The 27,630-nt window shown below is 44.7% G+C and overlaps 17 non-coding genes across 17 annotated transcripts; all 17 read right to left on the bottom strand.

Annotated features, from left to right (window-relative positions):
- Positions 1-779: 779 nt before the first annotated feature.
- TRNAV-AAC (transfer RNA valine (anticodon AAC)) lies at positions 780-852 on the bottom strand. The gene has a single exon. It is a non-coding gene; the product is annotated as a tRNA-Val (tRNA).
- Positions 853-1,264: 412 nt separating this feature from the next.
- Positions 1,265-1,337, bottom strand: TRNAV-UAC (transfer RNA valine (anticodon UAC)). Its single transcript has one exon. It is a non-coding gene; the product is annotated as a tRNA-Val (tRNA).
- Positions 1,338-2,198: 861 nt separating this feature from the next.
- TRNAV-CAC (transfer RNA valine (anticodon CAC)) lies at positions 2,199-2,272 on the bottom strand. The gene has a single exon. It is a non-coding gene; the product is annotated as a tRNA-Val (tRNA).
- An 840-nt stretch (positions 2,273-3,112) lies between these two features.
- On the bottom strand, positions 3,113-3,185 carry TRNAV-AAC (transfer RNA valine (anticodon AAC)). The gene has a single exon. It is a non-coding gene; the product is annotated as a tRNA-Val (tRNA).
- Positions 3,186-9,443: 6,258 nt separating this feature from the next.
- Positions 9,444-9,516, bottom strand: TRNAV-AAC (transfer RNA valine (anticodon AAC)). Its single transcript has one exon. It is a non-coding gene; the product is annotated as a tRNA-Val (tRNA).
- A 412-nt stretch (positions 9,517-9,928) lies between these two features.
- On the bottom strand, positions 9,929-10,001 carry TRNAV-UAC (transfer RNA valine (anticodon UAC)). The gene has a single exon. It is a non-coding gene; the product is annotated as a tRNA-Val (tRNA).
- A 1,262-nt stretch (positions 10,002-11,263) lies between these two features.
- TRNAV-CAC (transfer RNA valine (anticodon CAC)) lies at positions 11,264-11,337 on the bottom strand. Its single transcript has one exon. It is a non-coding gene; the product is annotated as a tRNA-Val (tRNA).
- A 1,286-nt stretch (positions 11,338-12,623) lies between these two features.
- TRNAV-AAC (transfer RNA valine (anticodon AAC)) lies at positions 12,624-12,696 on the bottom strand. Its single transcript has one exon. It is a non-coding gene; the product is annotated as a tRNA-Val (tRNA).
- A 412-nt stretch (positions 12,697-13,108) lies between these two features.
- Positions 13,109-13,180, bottom strand: TRNAV-UAC (transfer RNA valine (anticodon UAC)). The gene has a single exon. It is a non-coding gene; the product is annotated as a tRNA-Val (tRNA).
- Positions 13,181-13,961: 781 nt separating this feature from the next.
- On the bottom strand, positions 13,962-14,034 carry TRNAV-CAC (transfer RNA valine (anticodon CAC)). The gene has a single exon. It is a non-coding gene; the product is annotated as a tRNA-Val (tRNA).
- A 1,338-nt stretch (positions 14,035-15,372) lies between these two features.
- Positions 15,373-15,445, bottom strand: TRNAV-AAC (transfer RNA valine (anticodon AAC)). The gene has a single exon. It is a non-coding gene; the product is annotated as a tRNA-Val (tRNA).
- A 7,854-nt stretch (positions 15,446-23,299) lies between these two features.
- TRNAV-AAC (transfer RNA valine (anticodon UAC)) lies at positions 23,300-23,372 on the bottom strand. Its single transcript has one exon. It is a non-coding gene; the product is annotated as a tRNA-Val (tRNA).
- A 410-nt stretch (positions 23,373-23,782) lies between these two features.
- Positions 23,783-23,854, bottom strand: TRNAV-UAC (transfer RNA valine (anticodon CAC)). Its single transcript has one exon. It is a non-coding gene; the product is annotated as a tRNA-Val (tRNA).
- An 861-nt stretch (positions 23,855-24,715) lies between these two features.
- TRNAV-CAC (transfer RNA valine (anticodon UAC)) lies at positions 24,716-24,789 on the bottom strand. Its single transcript has one exon. It is a non-coding gene; the product is annotated as a tRNA-Val (tRNA).
- An 833-nt stretch (positions 24,790-25,622) lies between these two features.
- Positions 25,623-25,695, bottom strand: TRNAV-AAC (transfer RNA valine (anticodon AAC)). Its single transcript has one exon. It is a non-coding gene; the product is annotated as a tRNA-Val (tRNA).
- A 411-nt stretch (positions 25,696-26,106) lies between these two features.
- TRNAV-UAC (transfer RNA valine (anticodon AAC)) lies at positions 26,107-26,179 on the bottom strand. The gene has a single exon. It is a non-coding gene; the product is annotated as a tRNA-Val (tRNA).
- A 781-nt stretch (positions 26,180-26,960) lies between these two features.
- TRNAV-CAC (transfer RNA valine (anticodon CAC)) lies at positions 26,961-27,033 on the bottom strand. Its single transcript has one exon. It is a non-coding gene; the product is annotated as a tRNA-Val (tRNA).
- Between the last annotated feature and the right edge of the window lie 597 nt (positions 27,034-27,630).

Raw genomic sequence — 27,630 nt, 5'->3', positions numbered from 1 at the left:
TTTTAGCATTTTTTGATGTGCAGCGTTAAGCGAACGTGTAAACATTCATGTCTGTGGAACGTATGTTCTGCACATGAAATTAATGCTCGAAATTTCCGGCGACCTGGAATTTTAAATTTGAGAGCTAGTGAGATCTAGTCAATGTCGGAACCCTGATGAAAATTTCGCGTGGATTACTACTTTCCCGCCAGCTTTATTCACACTCCTAGCCTTTTAATCTTCCATTGCCGCCATAAGACCTATCTGTGTTTCAGAATATATAATTTAAAATGTGACTTTCCAATATGAAATTAGTCACCCCGCCCAGCATATAACCGCGGACCTTCCACGGGTTACACGGATGTGCTAACCATTACACAATGCAAAAAACTGCTTGATTTGCAATTTACAGAATGGATTCATGTTGTTCACTAAAGCAACTTTGTTGCATTCATTGATGTGCAGTGCTAAGCACAAGTGTAAATGTGTTTGTCTGTCTAAAATGCCTTTTTTACAGCTTGAAGTAGGTCGCGTTATGTTCAGTGCCATGGAATAAGGACCGGAGGAGCAAATACATTATAGAACATTCAGATACTAAAACAGCAGACGAAAGCGACTTGTTAATGGAACTATTCTTATAGAACAAGAATACAACATGATTTACACCACCGTCGGCTGCCGTGAGAGCAACTCTCCGTGTTTGCCCATTATCATACCAGGTGAATGCTGGGCCTCGCTCGCCTTCTTCACACCTACAGTGTTGCACAAAAATTAGACAGTGTTTTTCCAATGAAAATACCTGTTTCCGCCCGGGATTGAACCGGGGACCTTCCGCGTGTTAGGCGGATGTGATAACCACTACACCACGGAAACGACCGCGCATAGTCTCACTTACAGGATATATTCAAGATTTAAACAAAAGCTACTTTGTAGCATTCGGGGATGTGCAGTGTTAAGCACATGTATTTGTTAGAAATTAAAGTAGGGCGCGAAACTTCCAGTCCCCTGGAATATGGACCACAGGAGCAATGATATTGTAGAACCTTCAGATACTATAACAGAAGCCCTAGAACAACTGGTCGAAGGAACTATTGTTATAGAACGCCAATTTCATTCGTTTTTCACCGCCGACGGCCGCCGTGCAGGAAACTACCCGTGGATTCCCATTATCATAGCACGTGAACGATGGGCCCCGCTCGCCATTTCCACACATCTAATATTTTTCTACCATTGTCACATATTATTGTTGCACAAAAAAGCAGTGGTTTTCCGGTAATGAAAAAGCTGCTTCCGCCCGGGATCGAACCGCGGACCTTCCGCGTGTAAAGCGGATGTGATAACCACTACACCACGGAAACAACCACATGTCTGTGTATTTACAGAATACATTCAAGCTGAAAACCAAAGCCAGTGTGTGGCATTCCTTGATGTGCTGTGTAAAGCAAAGGTGTAAATTTTATGTCTGTGGAACGTCTTTGCTCCACACTAAATTAAAGCGCGAAATTTCCGGTGGCCTGGAATTTGTACCAGAGGAGCTAGTAAGACCTAGATTAAACACATATAACGACAGTCGAAAAACAACTTCATAACCCTCTACTGCAAACTGTTTCCCTCAGGCAACAAATTACTTTTCACTTGTATAAATGGATAAATATTCTAGACAGAAGTAGTTTTATGGACAATCCTAAACTTTACAGTCATTTAAAGATATATACCAGTGATGCCTACATTTTCATATATACTGTACATAACATAAGCCAAAACAGCAATACAACCAAAGGTAGACCTTCCACATTGTCAACATCCACGCGTACCAACCACCGTTTATTTATCGTGGGCGCTCCCCATCACAAAACCACAGGCTTTCGGAGTACATCTGGCTCAACATCAAAAACATAGCAACATATGGTCGTGCAAGTTGTACTTGTGCCTTGCTGTATGTACCCATGGATAGTAGGCAGGAATTAAATTCCAGAAATTTCAGAAACTGTAACAGCGGCTGTAGAACAACTTGTTAAGAACTATTGTTATAGTACGCCAATTTCAAACGTTTTACGCCAATGTCGGGAGACGTGAAAGTAATTTCCCGCTTTTCACCAGTATGATACCACGTGAATGCTACACCACGCTCGCCTTCTTCACACTCCTAGCATTTTTCTCCAATTGTCGCCTATCATTGATGCACAAAAATCAGACAGCGGTTTTCCAATGTAAATAAGCTGTTTCTCCCGGTATCGAACCGGGGACCTTCCGCGTGTGAGGCGGATGTGATAACCACTACACCACGGAAACAACCGCACGTCTTGGCATTTACAGAATATATTCCATCTGCAAACTAAGGCCAGTTTTTAGCATTTTTTTTATGTGCAGCGTTAAGCGAACGTGTAAACATTCATGTCTGTGGAACGTATGTTCTGCACATGAAATTAATGCTCGAAATTTCCGGCGACCTGGAATTTTAAATTTGAGAGCTAGTGAGATCTAGTCAATGTCGGAACCCTGATGAAAATTTCGCGTGGATTACTACTTTCCCGCCTGCTTTATTCACACTCCTAGCCTTTTAAATTTCCATTGCAGCCATAAGACCTATCTGTGTTTCAGAATATATAATTTAAAATGTGACTTTCCAATATGAAATTAGTTCACCCCGCCCAGCATATAACCGCGGACCTTCCACGGGTTACGTTACACGGATGTGCTAACCATTACACAATGCAAGAAAACTGCTTGATTTGCAATTTACAGATTGCATTCATGTTGTTCACTAAAGCAACTTTGTTGCATTCATTGATGTGCAGTGCTAAGCACAGGTGTAAATGTGTTTGTCTGTCTAAAATGCCTTTTTTACAGCTTGAAGTAGGTCGCTTTATATCCAGTGCCATGGAATAAGGACCGGAGGAGCAAATACATCATAGAACATTCAGATACTAAAACAGCAGACGAAAACGACTTGTTAATGGAACTATTCTTATAGAACAAGAATATAACACGATTTACACCACCGTCGGCTGCCGTGAGAGCAACTCTCCGTGTTTGCCCATTATCATACCAGGTGAATGCTGGGCCTCGCTCGCCTTCTTCACACCTACAGTGTTGCACAAAAATTAGACAGTGTTTTTCCAATGAAAATAGCTGTTTCCGCCCGGGATTGAACCGGGGACCTTCCGCGTGTTAGGCGGATGTGATAACCACTACACCACGGAAACGACCGCGCATAGTCTCACTTACAGGATATATTCAAGATTTAAACAAAAGCTACTTTGTAGCATTCGGGGATGTGCAGTGTTAAGCACAAGTGTAAATGTGTTTGTCTGTCTAAAATGCCTTTTTTACAGTGTTGTATGTCCGGCGCTCCCTTCTCGCTCCGCCAGCCAGCTACACGCGCGCCAAGTGTCATTCTTCTAGCCTCGACGCGCAGCCCTCAGTGCGCGTGCCTGAACCATGGTGTGTGTACTATAAAGAGGAACTCCCAGCCTGTCCAGATGCCCACTTGCCCCGGTGTCCAGCTCCAGAATACACCCTACGTCGAGCACGGAGGCTACTCCTCTTGAAAATGTGCTTCGGCTAGGTGGACTGAATTTCTGGCAGTACGAGGTCTCACCTCTTGTCACCGCTCCTCTTCCGCTGCCCATATCCAGTCATACTATTACATACCGTTATATTTTCCTAATTAATGCAAGCTCCCTTGGTTTCGCCAAGTAAGAATTCTTCCAACATTGAACTTGCTTTTATGAACTCAGCAAGGAAGGACTTTCCAAATATTTATGTCAGTACTTCTGATAGTTTTCGACTATCGACTTTTCATATCACGAGGACTATCTTTTCTAGATAGTAGTGGATGTAAATACTGCAAACTTGTATATAGTGTACAAAAGATAGACTCTTTCTCAAGATTCCTAATTCATTTTGCTTCAAGTTAAATTTCATTTTATTTGTGTAAATAGTGTATTTTGCATTTGAAGCGAATAATAAAGTTGTGTTTTGTAAATCTCAATCTTGGTTACAACACAACTCTATGGCGACGAGGTAAACAAACAGAACGCAACAGACACTCCAATTCATCGGCCCCAGTCACCAACTCTGTGGCGACAGGATAATAACTTGCAATTCATCCACTCCTTCACAACGAGGTACAGCAAACTCAGTGCCCTCATACACTTAGACATTGGCGACGAAGTCAATCAGTGCTCAGTGTGTCGCCCACTCAACAGACATTCCACAGCTCTCTGTCGTGCGCTCCACCTGTGTGGCACGCTCCAGCGTGTTTGCTTGCTCTCTCTCTCACTCTCAGCATATACCGGTCAAGGTCGCGCCTACAACCAGTTCTGACACACAGCTCTCCTTGCTCTTTATTGCACGCATATCGCAATGGCTACAGCTGAGCAACTCGCTACGGTATTCCAAGCCTTACAGCAGCAACAACAACAGTTTATGCAACAACAACAGGCAGCATTAATTCAGGCTATTCAAGCTATTTCTGTCTCTACACAGCCATCAGCTATTCCTCCGTTCTCTGCTTTTGATCCGGCTAAGGAAGAATGGTCAGTTTATTTAGCACGCTTACAACAGCATTTCATCAGCCATTCTGTCACAGATGATCAACGCCGCCGCGCACTATTTCTTAGTTCGGTTGGCAATGCTACGTGTAAATTACTACGTAAATTAGGTCCAGAAGAAAACCTTTCTGAGGTACCATTCGCACAGCTCCTGGCCTGTCTCACTGAACATTATGCCAAAGCTCCTCACATAGTGGCTGCTCGCTATAAATTTTTTCAGAGCAGAAAGCAACCCCATCAGACACATACTGAATGGATAACTGAATTGCGTGGTCTAGCTAAACCCTGCCAGTTCATATGCTCCAAGGACGGTTGTGGTTCACCCTATACTGATTCTCTCATTCGGGACATGGTAATTTTACATACTCCTGAGGACAAGATACGTTTTGACGCTGTCAAGCAGAGTAACCCTTCTTTAGAAGACGTCCAGCGTATTGCTACGGTTTATGAGCTTACTACCAAGACTGCCGCAGCCATAGCTTCTCCACACGAAGTTGCTCAAGTCTCGACTCAGGCCCGCAAGTCCTCTGCTGCAGTGAACCGTCCAGATAAGGCGCTCTCTACCAAGCATTCTCGCCCGGTTCCCTCTCGTAATGTTACAAGGAAGCCCAATTCTAAAAGCACCTCGAAACTCCTGCCTTCCTGCCGAGGCGGTTTCAAGCATCATGAACGTCGTGACTGTCGTTTTTTCAAAGCCACTTGTGAACGATGTAATAAACTTGGACACATTAAGACTGTATGTCGGAGTTCGCTCCGCCCTGCTAAGACTCCTGCAGCACGCCCGAAGCATACAGCCCCGCCAAGACATGGAAGTTGATCAGATCAATCTTATTCTTCCCACAAGGAATTCTCACAAGATCATCGTTCCTCTCTCATTCTCTACTCGATCTGTCGAATTTCAATTAGACACTGGATCACCTGTCTCTATTATTAATCTGGCTACCTACCATGACTTAGGTTCCCCTTCATGCTCTCCAGCTGACATCCAGCTTGTGACGTTTAACAAAAAGAAAATTGACATTAAAGGTCAAATCCAGTTTCAGGCTAGTTATAAAGGAATTCAGAAGGCCATTCCTCTTCTCGTAGTTAACAACTACACTGCATCCAACATTATGGGCATGGATCTATTTAACTTATTTGGTTTCCAGATACATGACAACATTAACGTTGTATCTACATTGCATCCTACTTCTGACGTTACCGATCTCCTAAAGCAGTTTCCTGAAGTCTTCGACTCTCAGCTCGGAACAGCAAAAGACTATACAGCTCACATACAGCTGAAATCCGGAGCTAAGCCTCGCTTCCTCAAAGCACGTCCAGTACCCCTAGCACTTCAAGACCCGGTCACGAAAGAATTAGAAAGATGGATACAAACTGGCATTGTGGTACCAGTTACTTCTAGTCAATGGGCTACTCCACTAGTGGTAATCAAGAAACCTGATGGTAATGTTCGACTTTGTGGCGATTTTCGATCTACAGTCAACGCACAACTCGACACAGATATCTTTCCTATTCCACGTCCAGAAGACTTATTCCGTCGTCTCGCTGGTGGACAATTCTTCTCTCGAGTTGATCTTAAAGAAGCATATCTCCAGCTACTTTTAGACGAAGACTCTAAGAAATTTCTAACACTCAACACTCCTCTCGGACTGCTCCAGCTCCAGCGGCTCCCATTCGGTGTTTCATCCTCAGCGGCTATTTTTCAGCGCTATTGAGCTCAACTCACTGCCTCCATTCCCGATTGTGCTAACTACCTGGATGATATTATTGTTACGGGAAAAGATCATCAGGAACATCTAAACAATCTACGCCTCCTTCTACAGAAATTGAAAGACAATGGCCTACGAGCGAATCTCGCTAAATGTACATTCTTTCAGCCTCAAGTTCACTACCTAGGACATATACTTGATAAAACTGGAATTCGCCCTAGTGCACAGAATGTCTCAGCTATCGTCAACATGCCAGCACCTCAGAACCTCAAGCAGCTCCAGTCCTTCATAGGCAAAGCAAACTACTATAATAAGTCATTCCCCGCTTCGCTACAGTGGCAGCTCCATTAAACGCTCTACGTAAAAAAGGTGTTAAATTTCAATGGACTCCGCACTGCCAACAGGCATGGAAAACCATCAACAACGCCTTAATTCAAGCTATACAACTCACTCTTTTTCAGCCCGACAAGCTCATCACGCTAGCTACTGACGCTTCAGACTACGGTGTCGGTGCCGTTCTCTCCCAGAAGGATCGTCATGGACGGGAACGCCCCATCGCTTTCGCTTCGAAAACACTTAATGACCATCAACGTCGATACTCACAGATAGAGAAAGAAGCTTTAGCCATCATCTTTGGTATTCGCCGTTTCAATGAATATCTCTATGGCAACCATTTCCTGATCATTACTGATCATAAGCCTCTCGTACACTTATTCCATCCTGGTAATAAGATCCCTGAAAATTCCCTCAGAAAGCTTCAAAGATGGTCCATGTTCCTTTCTGATTATTCCTATCAGATTGTCTATCGAGCCACATCCCAGCATTGTAATGCTGATGCCCTCTCACGCTTACCAGTTGGTCCTGATACTGCCTTCGATTCTCAAGAATCTGAATGTCTTCAGTTGGATATAGAACTTGAAGATACTGTCTCTAGTTTTCCTATTGATGCTACCTGCATAGCTAAAGCTACGGATACGGACAGTACACTTGCTACTGTGCGTACTTACATCCGCAACGGTTGGCCTCTTCAGAGCAATCTTCCCGCCCACCTTGCACCTTATCATCGTATGCAGCATCGTCTCACGACTCGTGCTGGAGTCGTACTCCTAGAAGCAGGCACCATCTTCCGAGTGGTTATCCCACTTAGCCTACAGAAACAAGTTCTCGAATTATTACACCAAAGCCATTGGGGTATATCCCGAACGAAGCAACTAGCACGTCAACACTGCTACTGGCCCGGTATTGATGCCGCCATCGAAAAGCTCATCCGTCATTGTGAACAATGTCAACTGAATCAGAACGCCCCGTCTTCTGATCTAGCTTCATGGCCTCCTGCTACTACTCCATGGGAACGAGTTCACATCGATTTCGCAGGTCCTTTCCTCAATTCCATGTGGTTAATAGTCATCGATTCACTATCGCACTTTCCATATGTAGTGGATATGCATTCGACTACTACGACCGAAGCTACCATTCGTGCTCTACAGAAAATATTTACTACAGAAGGCTTACCTTAAGTACTCATTTCGGACAACGGACCTCAATTTACAGCTACTGCTTTTAAGAAATTTTGTACATATAATGGCATTCGTCATATCCTAGCACCGCCTTTTCACCCCCAATCTAATGGTGAAGCTGAACGCTTTGTACAAACATTGAAGAGAAGTATGAAAAAAGCTGTCTCTTCAGGCTTAACTAAAGACCAAGCATTGCTCCAACTCTTAAGCAACTACAGAAATCTGCCCGGCGCTGATAATATCACTCCTGCACAGAAGCTCCATGGACGACCTCATAGAACTTTACTTTCTCTGTTGCAGCCTCTTCCGGCCCAGTCTCAGACCTCACCAACGAAGTTCTCAGTCAACGACAAGGTCTACACCCGGACATTCAGGTCAAACCCACTCTGGATACCTGGAGTCATCTGCAGATCTTTGGGTCATCGTCTCTACGCAATACAGACTACGGAGAAACGTATCTGCCGCCATCAAGACCAGATACGTCTGCGCTACCGCCCATGTCCAGCTATTGATTCTATGGCTCAGCCACATAAATCTATTGCTGAACGAGCTTTAGACCATTTAATAACCATGGGTTCCTTTCAGGACGAGACAGCGCCACTCCGCCCGGTCCCAGCTCCGGACAATCCAACAGAGACATCAGCAGCTCCGGCCCAGCATCGCAGCCGCCGCCAGCGCCGCCGGCGTTTCACGCCGTACCGGCGTATTTAGGAGGGGAGGGTGTTGTATGTCCGGCGCTCCCTTCTCGCTCCGCCAGCCAGCTACACGCGCGCCAAGTGTCATTCTTCTAGCCTCGACGCGCAGCCCTCAGTGCGCGTGCCTGAACCATGGTGTGTGTACTATAAAGAGGAACTCCCAGCCTGTCCAGATGCCCACTTGCCCCGGTGTCCAGCTCCAGAATACACCCTACGTCGAGCACGGAGGCTACTCCTCTTGAAAATGTGCTTCGGCCAGGTGGACTGAATTTCTGGCAGTACGAGGTCTCACCTCTGGTCACCGCTCCTCTTCCGCTGCCCATATCCAGTCATACTATTACATACCGTTATATTTTCCTAATTAATGCAAGCTCCCTTGGTTTCGCCAAGTAAGAATTCTTCCAACATTGAACTTGCTTTTATGAACTCAGCAAGGAAGGACTTTCCAAACATTTATGTCAGTACTTCTGATAGTTTTCGACTATCGACTTTTCATATCACGAGGACTATCTTTTCTAGATAGTAGTGGATGTAAATACTGCAAACTTGTATATAGTGTACAAAAGATAGACTCTTTCTCAAGATTCCTAATTCATTTTGCTTCAAGCTAAATTTCATTTTATTTGTGTAAATAGAGTATTTTGCATTTGAAGCGAATAATAAAGTTGTGTTTTGTAAATCTCAACCTTGGTTACAACATACAGCTTGAAGTAGGTCGCGTTATATCCAGTGCCATGGAATAAGGACCGGAGGAGCAAATACATTATAGAACATTCAGATACTAAAACAGCAGACGAAAACGACTTGTTAATGGAACTATTCTTATAGAACAAGAATATAACACGATTTACACCACCGTCGGCTGCCGTGAGAGTAACTCTCCGTGTTTGCCCATTATCATACCAGGTGAATGCTGGGCCTCGCTCGCCTTCTTCACACCTACAGTGTTGCACAAAAATTAGACAGTGTTTTTCCAATGAAAATACCTGTTTCCGCCCGGGATTGAACCGGGGACCTTCCGCGTGTTAGGCGGATGTGATAACCACTACACCACGGAAACGACCGCGCATAGTCTCACTTACAGGATATATTCAAGCTTTAAACAAAAGCTACTTTGTAGCATTCGGGGATGTGCAGTGTTAAGCACATGTATTTGTTAGAAATTAAAGTAGGGCGCCAAACTTCCAGTCCCCTGGAATATGGACCACAGGAGCAATGATTTTGTATAACCTTCAGATACTATAACAGAAGCCCTAGAACAACTGGTCGAAGGAACTATTGTTATAGAACGCCAATTTCATTCGTTTTTCACCGCCGACGGCCGCCGTGCAGGAAACTACCCGTGGATTCCCATTATCATAGCACGTGAACGATGGGCCCCGCTCGCCATTTCCACACATCTAATATTTTTCTACCATTGTCACATATTATTGTTGCACAAAAAAGCAGTGGTTTTCCGGTAAAGAAAAAGCTGCCTCCGTCCGGGATCGAACCGGGGACCTTCCGCGTGTAAAGCGGATGTGATAACCACTACACCACGGAAACAACCACATGTCTGGGTATTTACAGAATACATTCAAGCTGAAAACGAAAGCCAGTGTGTGGCATTCCTTGATGCGCTGTGTTAAGCAAAGGTGTAAACTTTATGTCTGTGGAACGTCTTTGCTCCACACTAAATTAAAGCGCGAAATTTCCGGTGGCCTGGAATTTGTACCAGAGGAGATAGTAAGACCTATATTAAACACATATAACGACAGTCGAAAAACAACTTCATAACCCTCTACTGCAAACTGTTTCCCTCAGGCAACAAATTACTTTTCACTTGTATAAATGGATAAAGTCCGCCTCTGTGGTGTAGTGGTTAGCGTGATTAGCTCCCACCCCCGGAGGTCCGGGTTCGATTCCCGGATCTGCCACGAAATTTGAAAAGTGGTACGAGGGCTGGTACGGGGTCCTCTCAGCCTCGGGAGGTCAACTGGGTAGAGGTGGGTTCGATTCCCACCTCAGCCATCCTGGAAGTGGTTTTCCGTGGTCTCCCACTTCACCTCCAGGCGAATGCCGGGATGGTACCTAACTTAAGGCCACGGCCGCTTCCTTCCCTTATCCCTGCAAATTCGTTCCAATCTTCCCATCCCCCTACAAGGCCCCTGTTCACCACAGCAGGTGAGGCCGCCTGGGCGAGGTACTGGTCATACTCCCCAGTTGTATCCCCCGACGAAGAGCCCTTGAGGCGGTAGAGGTGGGATCCCTCGCTGAGTCCGAGGGAAAAGGCGAACCTGGAGGGTAAACAGATGATGATAATGATGATGATAAATGGATAAATATTCTAGACAGAAGTAGTTTTATGGACAACCCTAAACTTTATAGTCATTTAAAGACATATACCAGTGATGCCTACATTTTCATATATACTGTACATAACATAAGCCAAAACAGCAATACAACCAAAGGTAGACCTTCCACATTGTCAACATCCACGCGTACCAACCACCGTTTATTTATCGTGGGCGCTCCCCATCACAAAACTACAGGCTTTAGGATAGTAGGCAGGAATTAAATTCCAGAATTTCAGAAACTGTAACAGCGGCCGTAGAACAACTTGTTAAGAACTATTGTTATAGGACGCCAATTTCAAACGTTTTACTCCAATGTCGGGAGCCGTGAAAGTAATTTGCCGCTTTTCCCCAGTATGATACCACGTGAATGCTACACCACGCTCGCCTTCTTCACACACCTAGCATTTTTCTCCCATTGTCGCCTATCAGTGATGCACAAAAATCACACAGCGGTTTTCCAATGTAAATAAGCTGTTTCCGCCCGGTATCGAACCGGGGACCTTCCGCGTGTGAGGCGGATGTGATAACCACTACACCACGAAACAACCGCATGTCTTGGCATTTACAGAATATATTCCATCTGCAAACTAAAGCCAGTTTTTAGCATTTTTTGATGTGCAGCGTTAAGCGAACGTGTAAACTTTCATGTCTGTGGAACGTATGTACTGCACATTAAATTAATGCTCGAAATTTTCGGCGACCTGGAATTTTAAAAATGGGTGCTAGTGAGATCTAGACAATGTCGGAACCCTGATGAAAATTTCGCGTTGATTACTACTTTCCCGCCTGCTTTATTCGCAGTCCTAGCCTTTTAATCTTCCATTGCCGCCATAAGACCTATCTGTGTTTCAGAATATATAATTTAAAATGTGACTTTCCAGCATATAACCGCGGACCTTTCACGGGTTACACGGATGTGCTAACCATTACACAATGCAAAAAACTGCTTGATTTGCAATTTACAGAATGCATTCATGTTGTTCACTAAAGCAACTTTGTTGCATTCATTGATGTGCAGTGCTAAGCACAAGTTTAAATGTGTTTTACAGCTTGAAGTAGGTCGCGTTATATCCAGTGCCACGGAATAAGGACCGGAGGAGCAAATACATTATAGAACATCATCATCATCATCATCTGTTTACCCTAAAGGTTCGGTTTTTCCCTCGGACTTAACGAGGGATCCCACCTCTACCGCCTCAAGGGCAGTGTCCTGGGGCTTCAGACTCTTGGTCTGGGGATACAACAGGGGAGTATGACCAGTACCTCGCCCAGGCAGCCTCACCTGCTATGAAGAACAGGGGCCTTGTGGAGGGATGGGAAGATTGGAAGGGATAGGCAAGGAAGAGGGAAGGAAGCGGCCGTGGCCTTAAGTTAGGTACCATCCGGGCATTCGCCTGGAGGAGAAGTGGGAAACCACGGAAAACCACTTCCAGGATGGCTGAGGTGGGAATCGAACCCACCTCTACTCAGTTGACCTCCCGAGGCTGAGTGAACCCCGTTCCAGCCCACGTACCACTTTTCAAATTTCGTGGCAGAGCCGGGAATCGAACCCGGGCCTCCGGGGGTGGCAGCTAATCACACTAACCACTACACCACAGAGGCGGACATTATAGAACATTCAGGTACTAAAATAGCAGACGAAAACGACTTGTTAATGGAACTATTCTTATAGAACAAGAATATAACACGATTTACACCACCGTCGGGTGCCGTGAGAGTAACTCTCCGTGTTTGCCCATTATCATACCAGGTGAACGCTGGGCCTCGCTCGACTTCTTCACACCTACAGTGTTGCACAATAATTAGACAGTGTTTTTCCAATGAAAATACCTGTTTCCGCCCGGGATTGAACCGGGGACCTTCCGCGTGTTAGGCGGATGTGATAACCACTACACCACGGAAACGACCGCGCATAGTCTCACTTACAGGTTATATTCAAGATTTAAACAAAAGCTACTTTGTAGCATTCGGGGATGTGCAGTGTTAAGCACATGTATTTGTTAGAAATTAAAGTAGGGCGCCAAACTTCCAGTCCCCTGGAATATGGACCACAGGAGCAATGATATTGTAGAACCTTCAGATACTATAACAGAAGCCCTAGAACAACTGGTCGAAGGAACTATTGTTATAGAACGCCAATTTCATTCGTTTTTCACCGCCGACGGCCGCCGTGCAGGAAACTTCCCGTGGATTCCCATTATCATAGCACGTGAACGATGGGCCCCGCTCGCCATTTCCACACATCTAATATTTTTCTACCATTGTCACATATTATTGTTGCACAAAAAAGCAGTGGTTTTCCGGTAAAGAAAAAGCTGCTTCCGCCCGGGTCGAACCGGGGACCTTCCGCGTGTAAAGCGGATGTGATAACCACTACACCACGGAAACAACCACATGTCTGGGTATTTACAGAATACATTCAAGCTGAAAACCAAAGCCAGTGTGTGGCATTCCTTGATGTGCTGTGTTAAGCAAAGGTGTAAACTTTATGTCTGTGGAACGTCTTTGCTCCACACTAAATTAAAGCGCGAAATTTCCGGTGGCCTGGAATTTGTACAAGAGGAGCTAGTAAGACCTATATTAAACACATATAACGACAGTCGAAAAACAACTTCATAACCCTCTACTGCAAACTGTTTATCTCAGGCAACAAATTACTTTTCACTTGTATAAATGGATAAATATTCTAGACAGAAGTAGTTTTATGGACAATCCTAAATTTTACAGTCATTTAAAGACATATACCAGTGATGCCTACATTTTCATATATACTGTACATAACATAAGCCAAAACAGCAATACAACCAAAGGTAGACCTTCCACATTGTCAACATCCACGCGTACCAACCACCGTTTATTTATCGTGGGTGCTCCCCATCACAAAACTACAGGCTTTAGGATAGTAGGCAGGAATTAAATTCTAGAAATGTCAGAAACTGTAACAGCGGCCGTAGAACAACTTGTTAAGAACTATTGTTATAGGACGCCAATTTCAAACGTTTTACTCCAATGTCGGGAGCCGTGAAGGTAATTTGCCGCTTTTCCCCAGTATGATACCACGTGAATGCTACACCACGCTCGCCTTCTTCACACTCCTAGCATTTTTCTCCCATTGTCGCCTATCAGTGATGCACAAAAATCAGACAGCGGTTTTCCAATGTAAATAAGCTGTTTCCGCCCGGTATCGAACAGGGGACCTTCCGCGGGTGAGGCGGATGTGATAACCACTACACCACGGAAACAACCGCATGTCTTGGCATTTACATAATATATTCCATCTGCAAACTAAAGCCAGTTTTTAGCATTCTTTTATGTGCAGCGTTAAGCGAACGTGTAACTTTCATGTCTGTGAAACGTATGTACTGCACATTAAATTAATGCTCGAAATTTCCGGCGACCTGGAATTTTAAAAATGGGAGCTAGTGAGATCTAGACAATGTCGGAACCCTGATGAAAATTTCGCGTGGATTACTACTTTCCCGCCTGCTTTATTCACACTCCTAGCCTTTTAATCTTCCATTGCCGCCATAAGACCTATCTGTGTTTCAGAATATATAATTTAAAATGTGACTTTCCAATATGAAATTAGTTCACCACGCCCAGCATATAACCGCGGACCTTCCACGGGTTACACGGATGTGCTAACCATTACACAATGCAAAAAACTGCTTGATTTGCAATTTACAGAATGCATTCATGTTGTTCACTAAAGCAACTTTGTTGCATTCATTGATGTGCAGTGCTAAGCACAAGTGTAAATGTGTTTGTCTGTCTAAAATGCCTTTTTTACAGCTTGATGTAGGACGCGTTATATCCAGTGCCATGGAATAAGGACCGGAGGAGCAAATACATTATAGAACATCATCATCATCATCATCATCATCTGTTTACCCTCCAGGTTCGGTGTTTCCCTCGGACTGAGCGAGGGATCCCACCTCTACCGCCTCAAGGGCAGTGTCCTGGAGCTTCAGACTCTTGGTCGGGGGATACAACTGGGGAGTATGACCAGTACCTCGCCCAGGCGGCCTCACCTGCTATGCTGAACAGGGGCCTTGTGGAGGGATGGGAAGATTGGAAGGGATAGGCAAAGAAGAGGGAAGGAAGCGGCCGTGGCCTTAAGTTAGGTACCATCCCGGCATTTGCCTGGAGGAGAAGTGGGAAACCACGGAAAACCACTTCCAGGATGGCTGAGGTGGGAATCGAACCCACCTCTACTCAGTTGACCTCCCGAGGCTGAGTGGACCCCGTTGCAGCCCTCGTACCACTTTTCAAATTTCGTGGCAGAGCCGGGAATCGAACCCGGACCTCCGGGGGTGGCAGCTAATCACGCTAACCACTACACCACAGAGGCGGCTCATTATAGAACATTCAGATACTAAAACAACAGACGAAAACGACTTGTTAATGGAACTATTCTTATAGAAAAGAATATAACACGATTTACACCACCGTCGGCTGCCGTGAGAGTAACTCTCCGTGTTTGCCCATTATCATACCAGGTGAATGCTGGGCCTCGCTCGCCTTCTTCACACCTACAGTGTTCACAAAAATTAGACAGTGTTTTTTCCAATGAAAATAGCTGTTTCCGCCCGGGATTGAAACGGGGACCTTCCGCGTGTTAGGCGGATGTGATAACCACTACACCACGGAAACGACCGCGCATAGTCTCACTTACAGGATATATTCAAGATTTAAACAAAAGCTACTTTGTAGCATTCGGGGATGTGCAGTGTTAAGCACATGTATTTGTTAGAAATTAAAGTAGGGCGCCAAACTTCCAGTGCCCTGGAATATGGACCACAGGAGCAATGATATTGTAGAACCTTCAGATACTATAACAGAAGCCCTAGAACAACTGGTCGAAGGAACTATTGTTATAGAACGCCAATTTCATTCGTTTTTCACCGCCGACGGCCGCTGTGCAGGAAACTTCCCGTGAATTCCCATTATCATAGCACGTAAACGATGGGCCCCGCTCGCCATTTCCACACATCTAATATTTTTCTACCATTGTCACATATTATTTTTGCACAAAAAAAGCAGTGGTTTTCCTGTAAAAAACAGCTGCTTCCGCCCGGGATCGCACCGGGGAACTTCCGCGTGTAAAGCGGATGTTATAACCACTACACCACGGAAACAACCACATACCTGGGCATTTACAGAATACATTCAAGGTGATAACCAAAGCCAGTGTGTGGCATTCCTTGATGTGCTGTGATAAGCAAAGGTGTAAACTTTATGTCTGTGGAACGTCTGTGCTCCACACTCAATTAAAGCGCGAAATTTCCGGTGGCCTGGAATTTGTACCAGAGGAGTTAGTAAGACCTAGATTAAACACATATAACGACAGTCGAAAAACAACTTCATAACCCTCTACTGCAAACTGTTTCCCTCAGGCAACAAATTACTTTTCACTTGTATAAATGGATAAATATTCTAGACAGAAGTAGTTTTATGGACAATCCTAAACTTTACAGTCATTTAAAGACATGTACCAGTGATGCCTACATTTTCATATATACTGTACATAACATAAGCCGAAACAGCAATACAACCAAAGGTAGACCTTCCACATTTTCAACATCCACGCGTACCATCATCATCATCATCATCTGTTTACCCTCCAGGTTCGGTTTTTCCCTCGGACTTAGCGAGGGATCCCACCTCTACCGCCTCAAGGGCAGTGTCCTTGTTGTATGTCCGGCGCTCCCTTTCTCGCTCCGTCAGCCAGCTGCACGCGCGCCTGTGTATCATTCTGCTAGCTTCGACGCGCAGCCCTCAGTGCGCGTGCCTGACCATCGAGTGTACTATAAATAGGAGCTCCCGGCCTGCTTACTAGCCCACTTGCCCGGTGTCCAGCTCCAGAATACACCCTACGTCGAGCACGGAGGCTACTCCTCTTGAAAATGTGCTTCGACCAGGTGGACTGAATTTCTGGCAGTACGAGGTTTCACCTCTGGTCACCGCTCCCTTACCTGTTTCCGCTGCCTATGTTCCGTAATTCTTTCACAAGCCATTTTCATTCCCTAAGTTATGCAAGCTCCCTTAGTTTCGCTAGGTGGAATTTCTTCAATCAATTGAACTTGCTTTTTAGGAATTCAGGCACTTCAACAAACAAGGACTCTCAAAGACATTTATGTTAGTGTGCCAGATAGTTCTCGACTATCAACGTGTCAATTCACAAAGACTATCTTTTCAAGATAGAAGTGTATATAAAGACTGTAAACCTGTACATATTGTATAAAGACAGACTTTTCTCAAGATTCAATATTCCTTTTTGCTTCAAAATAATTTTCAGTTATTTGTGTAAATATCATAAAGTGAAGCAATAAAAGTTGTGTTTTGTAAACTTCAACCTTGGTTACAACACAACTCTATGGCGACGAGGTAAAAAAAAGCAACAACCTACAATTCTTCGACCCCAGTTGCCAACTCTATAGCGACGAGGTAAAAAAGCAACAAACTACACGTCATCAGCCCCAATCGCCAACTCTATAGCGACGAGGTACACACGACACTACAATTCAACAGGCCCGGTTGTCAACTCTACGGCGACGTGCTAAAAAACAACGACACTCCAACCAGTTCTGACACGCTGCTTACCTTACTCTTTCTTGCACGCATCTCGCAATGGCTACTGCGGAACAACTCGCTACGGTCTTCCAAGCCTTACAGCAGCAACAACAACAGTTTATGCAACAACAACAGGCAGCATTAATTCAGGCTATTCAAGCTCTTTCTGTCTCTACACAGCCATCAGCTATTCCTCCGTTCTCTGCTTTTGATCCAGCTAAGGAAGAATGGTCAGTTTATTTAGCCCGTTTACAACAGCATTTCATCTGCCATTCTGTCACCGATGATCAACGCCGCCGCGCACTATTTCTTAGTTCGGTTGGCAATGCTACGTGTGAATTACTCCGTAAATTAAGTCCGGAAGAACACTTATCTGAGGTACCCTTCACGCAGCTATTGGCCCGTCTCACGGAACACTATGCCAAAGCTCCTCACATAGTGGCTGCTCGCTATAAATTTTTTCAGTGCAGAAAGCAACCCCATCAGACACATACTGAATGGATAACTGAATTGCGTGGTCTAGCTAAACCCTGCCAGTTCATCTGCTCCAAGGACGGTTGTGGTTCATCCTACACTGATTCTCTCATTCGGGACATGATAATTTTACATACTCCTGAAGACAAAATACGTTTTGACGCTGTCAAGCAGAGTAACCCTTCTTTAGAAGACGTCCAGCGTATTGCTACGGTTTATGAGCTTACTACCAAGACTGCCGCAGCCATAGCTTCTCCACACGAAGTTGCACAAGTCTCGCCTCAGGCCCGCAAGTCCTCTGCTACAGTGAACTGTACTGATAAGGCGCTCTCCACCAAGCATTCTCGCCAGGTTCCCTCTCGCAATGCTACACGGAAGCCCAATTCTAAAAGCACCTCGAAACTCCTGCCTTCCTGCCGAGGTTGTTTCAAGTATCATGAACGTCGTGACTGTCGTTTTTTCAAAGCTACTTGTGAACGATGTAATAAACTTGGACACATTAAGACTGTCTGTCAAAGTTCGCTTCGCCCTGCTAAGACTACTGCAGCACGCCGGAAGCATATACAGCCCCACCAAGACATGGAAGTTGATCAGATCAATCTTATTCTTCCCACAAAGGATTCTCACAAAATCATCATTCCTCTCTCATTCTCTGATCGATCTGTCGATTTTCAATTAGACACTGGATCACCTGTCTCTATTATTAACCTGACTACCTACCACGACTTAGGTTCACCTTCATGCTCTCCAGCTGACATCCAGCTCGTGACATTTAACAAGAAGAAAATTGACATCAAAGGTCAAATCAAGCTTCAGGCTAGTTATAAAGGAATTCAGAAGGCCATTCCTCTTCTCGTAGTCAACAACTACACTGCATCAAACATTATGGGCATGGATCTATTTAACTTATTTGGTTTCCAGATACATGACAACATTAACGTCGTATCTACATTGCATCCTACTTCTGACGTTACCGCTCTCCTAGCGCAGTTTCCTGAAGTCTTCGACTCTCAGCTCGGAACAGCCAAAGACTATACAGCTCACATACAGCTGAAGTCCGGAGCTAAGCCTCGCTTCTTCAAAGCACGTCCAGTACCCCTAGCACTTCAAGACCAGGTCACGAAAGAATTAGAAAGATGGATACAAACTGGAATTGTTGTACCAGTTACTTCTAGTCAATGGGCTACTCCACTCGTGGTAATCAAGAAACCTGATGGTAATGTTCGACTTTGTGGCGATTTTCGATCTACAGTCAACGCACAACTCGACACAGATATCTTTCCTATTCCACGTCCAGAAGACTTATTCCGTCGTCTCTCTGGTGGACAATTCTTCTCTCGAGTTGATCTTAAAGAAGCATATCTCCAGCTACTTTTAGACGAAGAATCTAAGAAATTTCTCACACTCAACACTCCTCTCGGACTGCTCCAGCTCCAGCGGCTCCCATTCGGTGTTTCATCCTCAGCGGCTATTTTTCAGCGCTATTTGGCTCAACTCACCGCCTCCATTCCCGGTTGTGCTAACTACCTGGATGATATTATTGTTACTGGAAAAGATCATCAGGAACATCTAACCAATCTACGCCTCCTTCTCCAGACATTGAAAGACAATGGCCTACGAGCGAATCTCGCTAAATGTACCTTCTTTCAGCCTCAAGTTCACTACCTTGGACATATACTTGATAAGAATGGAATTCGTCCTAGTACACAGAATGTCTCAGCGATAGTAAACATGCCAGCACCTCAGAACCTCAAGCAGCTTCAGTCCTTCATAGGCAAAGCGAACTATTATAATAAGTTCATTCCACGCTTCGCTACAGTGGCAGCTCCATTAAACGCTCTACGTAAAAAAGGTGTTAAGTTTCAGTGGACTCCGCAATGCCAACAGGCATGGAAAACAATCAACAACGCCTTAATTCAAGCTATACAACTCACTCATTTTCAGCCTGACAAGATCATCACGCTAGCTACTGACGCTTCAGACTACGGTGTCGGTGCCGTTCTCTCCCAGAAGGATCGTCATGGACATGAACGCCCCATCGCCTTCGCTTCGAAAACACTTAATGACCATCAACGTCGATACTCACAGATAGAGAAAGAAGCTTTAGCCATCATCTTTGGTATTCGCCGTTTCAATGAATATCTCTATGGCAACCATTTCCTGATCATTACCGATCATAAGCCTCTCGTACACTTATTCCATCCTGGTAATAAGATCCCAGAGAATTCCCTCAGAAAGCTTCAAAGATGGTCCATGTTCCTTTCTGATTATTCCTATCAGATTGTATATCGAGCCACATCCCAGCATTGTAATGCTGATGCCCTCTCCCGCTTACCCGTTGGTCCTGATACTGCCTTCGATTCTCAAGAATCTGAATGTCTTCAGTTGGACATAGAACTTGAAGATACTGTATCCAGTTTTCCTATTGATGCTACCTGCATAGCTAAAGCTACGGATAAGGACAGTACACTTGCTACTGTACGTACTTACATCCGCAACGGTTGGCCTCTTCAGAGCACACTTCCTGCCCACCTGGCACCTTATCATCGTATGCAGCATCGTCTCACGACTCGTGCCGGAGTTGTATTACTAGAAGCAGGCACCATCTTCCGAGTGGTTATCCCACTTAGCCTACAGAAACAAGTTCTCGAATTATTACACCAAAGCCATTGGGGTATCTCCAGAACAAAGCAACTCGCCCGTCAACACTGCTACTGGCCCGGTATTGATGCCGCCATCGAAAAGCTAATACGTCATTGTGAGCAATGTCAAACGAATCAGAACGCCCCGTCTTCTGATCTTGCTTCATGGCCTCCTGCTACTACTCCATGGGAACGAGTTCACATCGATTTCGCAGGTCCTTTCCTCAATTCCATCTGGTTAATAGTCATCGATTCACTGTCAAACTTTCCATATGTCGTGGATATGCATTCGACTACTACAACCGAAGCTACCATTCGTGCTCTCCAGAAAATATTTACTACAGAAGGTTTACCGCAAGTACTCATTTCAGACAACGGACCTCAATTTACAGCTACTGCTTTTCAGAACTTTTGTACACATAATGGCATTCGTCATATCCTAGCACCACCTTTTCACCCTCAATCTAATGGTGAAGCTGAACGCTTCGTACAAACATTTAAAAGAAGTATGAAGAAAGCGGTCTCTTCAGGCTTAACTAAAGACCAAGCCTTGCTCCAACTCTTAAATAACTACAGAACTCTACCCGGCGCTGATAATATCACTCCTGCACAGAAGCTTCATGGACGACCTCACAGAACTTTACTTTCTCTGTTACAGCCTCTTCCGGCCCAGCATAAGACCTCACCAACGAAGTTCTCCCTCAACGACAAGGTCTACACCAGGACATTCAAATCCAACCCACTCTGGATACCTGGAGTCATCTGCAGATCTTTGGGTCATCGTCTATACGAGATACAGACTACGGAGAAACGTATCTGCCGCCATCAAGATCAGATACGTCTGCGCTACCGCCCCTGTCCAGCTATTGATGCTATTGCTAAACCAGATAAATCTATTGCTGAACGCGCTTTAGATCATTTAATAACAATGGGTTCCTTTCAGGACGAGACAGCGCCACTCCGCCCAGTTCCAGCCCCGGACAATACAACAGAGTCATCAGCAGCTCCGCCCCAGCATCGCAGTCGCCGCCAGCGCCGCCGCCGTTTCACGCCGTACCGGCGTATTTAGGAGGGGAGGGTGTTGTATGTCCGGCGCTCCCTTTCTCGCTCCGTCAGCCAGCTGCACGCGCGCCTGTGTATCATTCTGCTAGCTTCGACGCGCAGCCCTCAGTGCGCGTGCCTGACCATCGAGTGTACTATAAATAGGAGCTCCCGGCCTGCTTACTAGCCCACTTGCCCGGTGTCCAGCTCCAGAATACACCCTACGTCGAGCACGGAGGCTACTCCTCTTGAAAATGTGCTTCGACCAGGTGGACTGAATTTCTGGCAGTACGAGGTTTCACCTCTGGTCACCGCTCCCTTACCTGTTTCCGCTGCCTATGTTCCGTAATTCTTTCACAAGCCATTTTCATTCCCTAAGTTATGCAAGCTCCCTTAGTTTCGCTAGGTGGAATTTCTTCAATCAATTGAACTTGCTTTTTAGGAATTCAGGCACTTCAACAAACAAGGACTCTCAAAGACATTTATGTTAGTGTGCCAGATAGTTCTCGACTATCAACGTGTCAATTCACAAAGACTATCTTTTCAAGATAGAAGTGTATATAAAGACTGTAAACCTGTACATATTGTATAAAGACAGACTTTTCTCAAGATTCAATATTCCTTTTTGCTTCAAAATAATTTTCAGTTATTTGTGTAAATATCATAAAGTGAAGCAATAAAAGTTGTGTTTTGTAAACTTCAACCTTGGTTACAACAGTCCTGGAGCTTCAGACTCTTGGTCGGGGGATACAACTGGGGAGTATGACCAGTACCTCGCCCAGGCGGCCTCACCTGCTATGCTGAACAGGGGCCTTGTGGAGGGATGGGAAGATTGGAAGGGATAGGCAAGGAAGAGGGAAGGAAGCGGCCGTGGCCTTAAGTTAGGTACCATCCCGGCATTCGCCTGGAGGAGAAGTGGGAAACCACGGAAAACCACTTCCAGGATGGTTGAGGTGGGAATCGAACCCACCTCTACTCAGTTGACCTCCCGAGGCTGAGTGGACCCCGTTCCAGCCCTCGTACCACTTTTCAAATTTCGTGGCAGAGCCGGGAATCGAACCCGGGCCTCCGGGGGTGGCAGCAAATCACGCTAACCACTACACCACAGAGACGGACCACGCGTACCAACCACCGTTTATTTATCGTGGGCGCTCCCCATCACAAAACCACAGGCTTTAGGAGTACATCTGGCTCAACATCAAAGACATAGCAACATATGGTCGTGCGAGTTGTACTTGCGCCTTGCAGTATGTACCCATGGATAGTAGGCAGGAATTAAATTCCAGAAATTTCAGAAACTGTAACAGCGGCTGTAGAACAACTTGTTAAGAACTATTGTTATAGTACGCCAATTTCAAACGTTTTACGCCAATGTCGGGAGACGTGAAAGTAATTTGCCGCTTTTCCCCAGTATGATACCACGTGAATGCTACACCACGCTCGCCTTCTTCACACTCCTAGCATTTTTCTCCTATTGTCGCCTATCAGTGATGCACAAAAATCAGACAGTGTTTTTCCAGTGCCATGGAATAAGGACCGGAGGAGCAAATACATTATAGAACATTCAGATACTAAAACAGCATACGAAAACGACTTGTTAATGGAACTATTCTTATAGAACAAGAATATAACACGATTTACACCACCGTCGGCTGCCGTGAGAGCAACTCTCTGTGTTTGCCCATTATCATACCAGGTGAATGCTGGGCCTCGCTCGCCTTCTTCACACCTACAGTGTTGCACAAAAATTAGACAGTGTTTTTCCAATGAAAATAGCTGTTTCCGCCCGGGATTGAACCGGGGACCTTCCGCGTGTTACGCGGATGTGATAACCACTACACCACGGAAACGACCGCGCATAGTCTCACTTACAGGATATATTCAAGATTTACACAAAAGCTACTTTGTAGCATTCGGGGATGTGCAGTGTTAAGCACATGTATTTGTTAGAAATTAAAGTGGGGCGCGAAACTTCCAGTGCCCTGGAATATGGACCACAGGAGCAATGATATTGTAGAACCTTCAGATACTATAACAGAAGCCCTAGAACAACTGGTCGAAGGAACTATTGTTATAGAACGCCAATTTCATTCGTTTTTCACCGCCGACGGCCGCCGTGCAGGAAACTTCCCGTGGATTCCCATTATCATAGCACGTGAACGATGGGCCCCGCTCGCCATTTCCACACATCTAATATTTTTCTACCTTTGTCACATATTATTGTTGCACAAAAAGCAGTGGTTTTCCTGTACAAAAGAACTGCTTCCGCCCGGGATCGAACCGGGGCCTTTCACGTGTAAAGCGGATGTGATAACCACTACACCACGGAAACAACCACATGTCTGAGCATTTACAGAATACATTCAAGCTGAAAACCAAAGCCAGTGTGTGGCATTCCTTGATGTGCTGTGTTAAGAAAAGGTGTAAACTTTATGTCTGTGGAACGTCTGTTCTCCACACTAAATTAAAGCGCGAAATTTCCGGTGGCCTGGAATTTGTACCAGGGGAGCTAGTAAGACCTAGATTAAACACATATAAAGACAGTCGAAAAACAACTTCATAACCCTCCACTGCAAACTGTTTCCCTCAGGCAACAAATTACTTTTCACTTGTATAAATGGATAAATATTCCAGACAAGAGTAGTTTTATGGACAATCCTAAACTTTACAGTCATTTAAAGACATATACCAGTAATGCCTACATTTTCATATATACTGTAAATAAGATAAGCCCAAACAGCAATACAAAAGAAAGGTAGACCTTCCACATTGTCAACATCCACGCGTACCAACCACCGTTTATTTATCGTGGGCGCTCCCCATCACAAAACCACAGGCTTTAGGAGTACATCTGGCTCAACATCAAAAACATAGCAACATATGGTCGTGCAAGTTGTACTTGTGCCTTGCTGTATGTACCCATGGGTAGTAGGCAGGAATTAAATTCCAGAATTTCAGAAACTGTAACAGCGGCCGTAGAACAACTTGTTAAGAACTATTGTTATAGGACGCCAATTTCAAACGTTTTACTCCAATGTCGGGAGCCGTGAAAGTAATTTGCCGCTTTTCCCCAGTATGATACCACGTGAATGCTACACCACGCTCGCCTTCTTCACACTCCTAGCATTTTTCTCCCATTGTCGCCTATCAGTGATGCACAAAAATCACACAGCGGTTTTCCAATGTAAATAAGCTGTTTCCGCCCGGTATCGAACCGGGGACCTTCCGCGTGTGAGGCGGATGTGATAACCACTACACCACGAAACAACCGCATGTCTTGGCATTTACAGAATATATTCCATCTGCAAACTAAAGCCAGTTTTTAGCATTTTTTGATGTGCAGCGTTAAGCGAACGTGTAAACTTTCATGTCTGTGGAACGTATGTACTGCACATTATTTTAATGCTCGAAATTTTCGGCGACCTGGAATTTTAAAAATGGGTGCTAGTGAGATCTAGACAATGTCGGAACCCTGATGAAAATTTCGCGTGCATTACTACTTTCCCGCCTGCTTTATTCACACTCCTAGCCTTTTAATCTTCCTTTGCCGCCATAAGACCTATCTGTGTTTCAGAATATATAATTTAAAATGTGACTTTCCAATATGAAATTAGTTCACCCCGCCCAGCATATAAACGCGGACCTTCCACGGGTTACACGGATGTGCTAACCATTACACAATGCAAAAAACTGCTTGATTTGCAATTTACAGAATGCATTCATGTTGTTCACTAAAGCAACTTTGTTGCATTCATTGATGTGCAGTGCTGAGCACAAGTGTAAATGTGTTTGTCTGTCTAAAATGCATTTTTTACGGCTTGAAGTAGGTCGCGTTATATCCAGAGCCATGGAATAAGGACCGGAGGAGCAAATACATTATAGAACATTCAGATACTAAAACAGCAGACGAAAACGACTTGTTAATGGAACTATTCTTATAGAACAAGAATATAACACGATTTACACCACCGTCGGCTGCCGTGAGAGTAACTCTCCTTGTTTGCCTATTATCATACCAGGTGAATGCTGGGCCTCGCTCGACTTCTTCACACCTACAGTGTTGCACAAAAATTAGACAGTGTTTTTCCAATGAAAATAGCTGTTTCCGCCCGGGATTGAACCGGGGACCTTCCGCGTGTTAGGCGGATGTGATAACCACTACACCACGGAAACGACCGCACATAGTCTTACTTACAGGATATATTCAAGATTTAAACAAAAGCTACTTTGTAGCATTCGGGGATGTGCAGTGTTAAGCACATGTATTTGTTAGAAATTAAAGTAGGGCGCCAAACTTCCAGTCCCCTGGAATATGGACCACAGGAGCAATGATATTGTAGAACCTTCAGATACTATAACAGAAGCCCTAGAACAACTGGTCGAAGGAACTATTGTTATAGAACGCCAATTTCATTCGTTTTTCACCGCCGACGGCCGCCGTGCAGGAAACTTCCCGTGGATTCCCATTATCATAGCACGTGAACGATGGCCCCGCTCGCCATTTCCACACATCTAATATTTTTCTACCATTGTCACATATAATTGTTGCACAAAAAAGCAGTGGTTTTCCGGTAAGGAAAAAGCTGCTTCCGCCCGGGACCGAACCGGGGACCTTCCGCGTGTAAAGCGGATGTGATAACCACTACACCACGGAAACAACCACATGTCTGGGTATTTACAGAATACATTCAAGCTGAAAACCAAAGCCAGTGTGTGGCATTCCTTGATGTGCTGTGATAAGCAAAGGTGTAAACTTTATGTCTGTGGAACGTCTGTGCTCCACACTAAATTAAAGCGCGAAATTTCCGGTGGCCTGGAATTTGTACCAGAGGAGCTAGTAAGACCTAGATTAAACACATATAACGACAGTCGAAAAACAACTTCATAACCCTCTACTGCAAACTGTTTCCCTCAGGCAACAAATTACTTTTCACTTGTATAAATGGATAAATATTCTAGACAGAAGTAGTTTTATGGACAATCCTAAACTTTACAGTCATTTAAAGACATATACCAGTGACGCCTACATTTTCATATATACTGTACATAACATAAGCCGAAACAGCAATACAACCAAAGGTAGACCTTCCACATTGTCAACATCCACGCGTACCAACCACCGTTTATTTATCGTGGGTGCTCCCCATCACAAAACTACAGGCTTTAGGATAGTAGGCAGGAATTAAATTCCAGAAATGTCAGAAACTGTAACAGCGGCCGTAGAACAACTTGTTAAGAACTATTGTTGTAGGACGCCAATTTCAAACGTTTTACTCCAATGTCGGGAGCCGTGAAAGTAATTTGCCGCTTTTCCACTGTATGATACCACGTGAATGCTACACCACGCTCGCCTTCTTCACACTCCTAGCATTTTTCTCCCATTGTCGCCTATCAGTGATGCACAAAAATCAGACAGCGGTTTTCCAATGTAAATAAGCTGTTTCCGCCCGGTATCGAACAGGGGACCTTCCGCGTGTGAGGCGGATGTGATAACCACTACACCACGGAAACTACCGCATGTCTTGGCATTTACATAATATATTCCATCTGCAAACTAAAGCCAGTTTTTAGCATTCTTTTATGTGCAGCGTTAAGCGAACGTGTACCTTTCATGTCTGTGAAACGTATGTACTGCACATTAAATTAATGCTCGAAATTTCCGGCGACCTGGAATTTTAAAAATGGGAGCTAGTGAGATCTAGACAATGTCGGAACCCTGATGAAAATTTCGCGTGGATTACTACTTTCCCGCCTGCTTTATTCACACTCCTAGCCTTTTAATCTTCCATTGCCGCCATAAGACCTATCTGTGTTTCAGAATATATAATTTAAAATGTGACTTTCCAATATGAAATTAGTTCACCACGCCCAGCATATAACCGCGGACCTTCCACGGGTTACACGGATGTGCTAACCATTACACAATGCAAAAAACAGCTTGATTTGCAATTTACAGAATGCATTCATGTTGTTCACTAAAGCAACTTTGTTGCATTCATTGATGTGCAGTGCTAAGCACAAGTGTAAATGTGTTTGTCTGTCTAAAATGCCTTTTTTACAGCTTGATGTAGGTCGCGTTATACCCAGTGCCATGGAATAAGGACCGGA

This window comes from Anabrus simplex, chromosome 3, assembly GCF_040414725.1.
Source record: "Anabrus simplex isolate iqAnaSimp1 chromosome 3, ASM4041472v1, whole genome shotgun sequence".
In the NCBI taxonomy this organism is placed as follows: Eukaryota; Metazoa; Arthropoda; class Insecta; order Orthoptera; family Tettigoniidae; genus Anabrus; species Anabrus simplex.
Note: the sequence above shows the minus strand (reverse complement) of the source record. Positions and strands in the feature narration are given on the sequence as shown.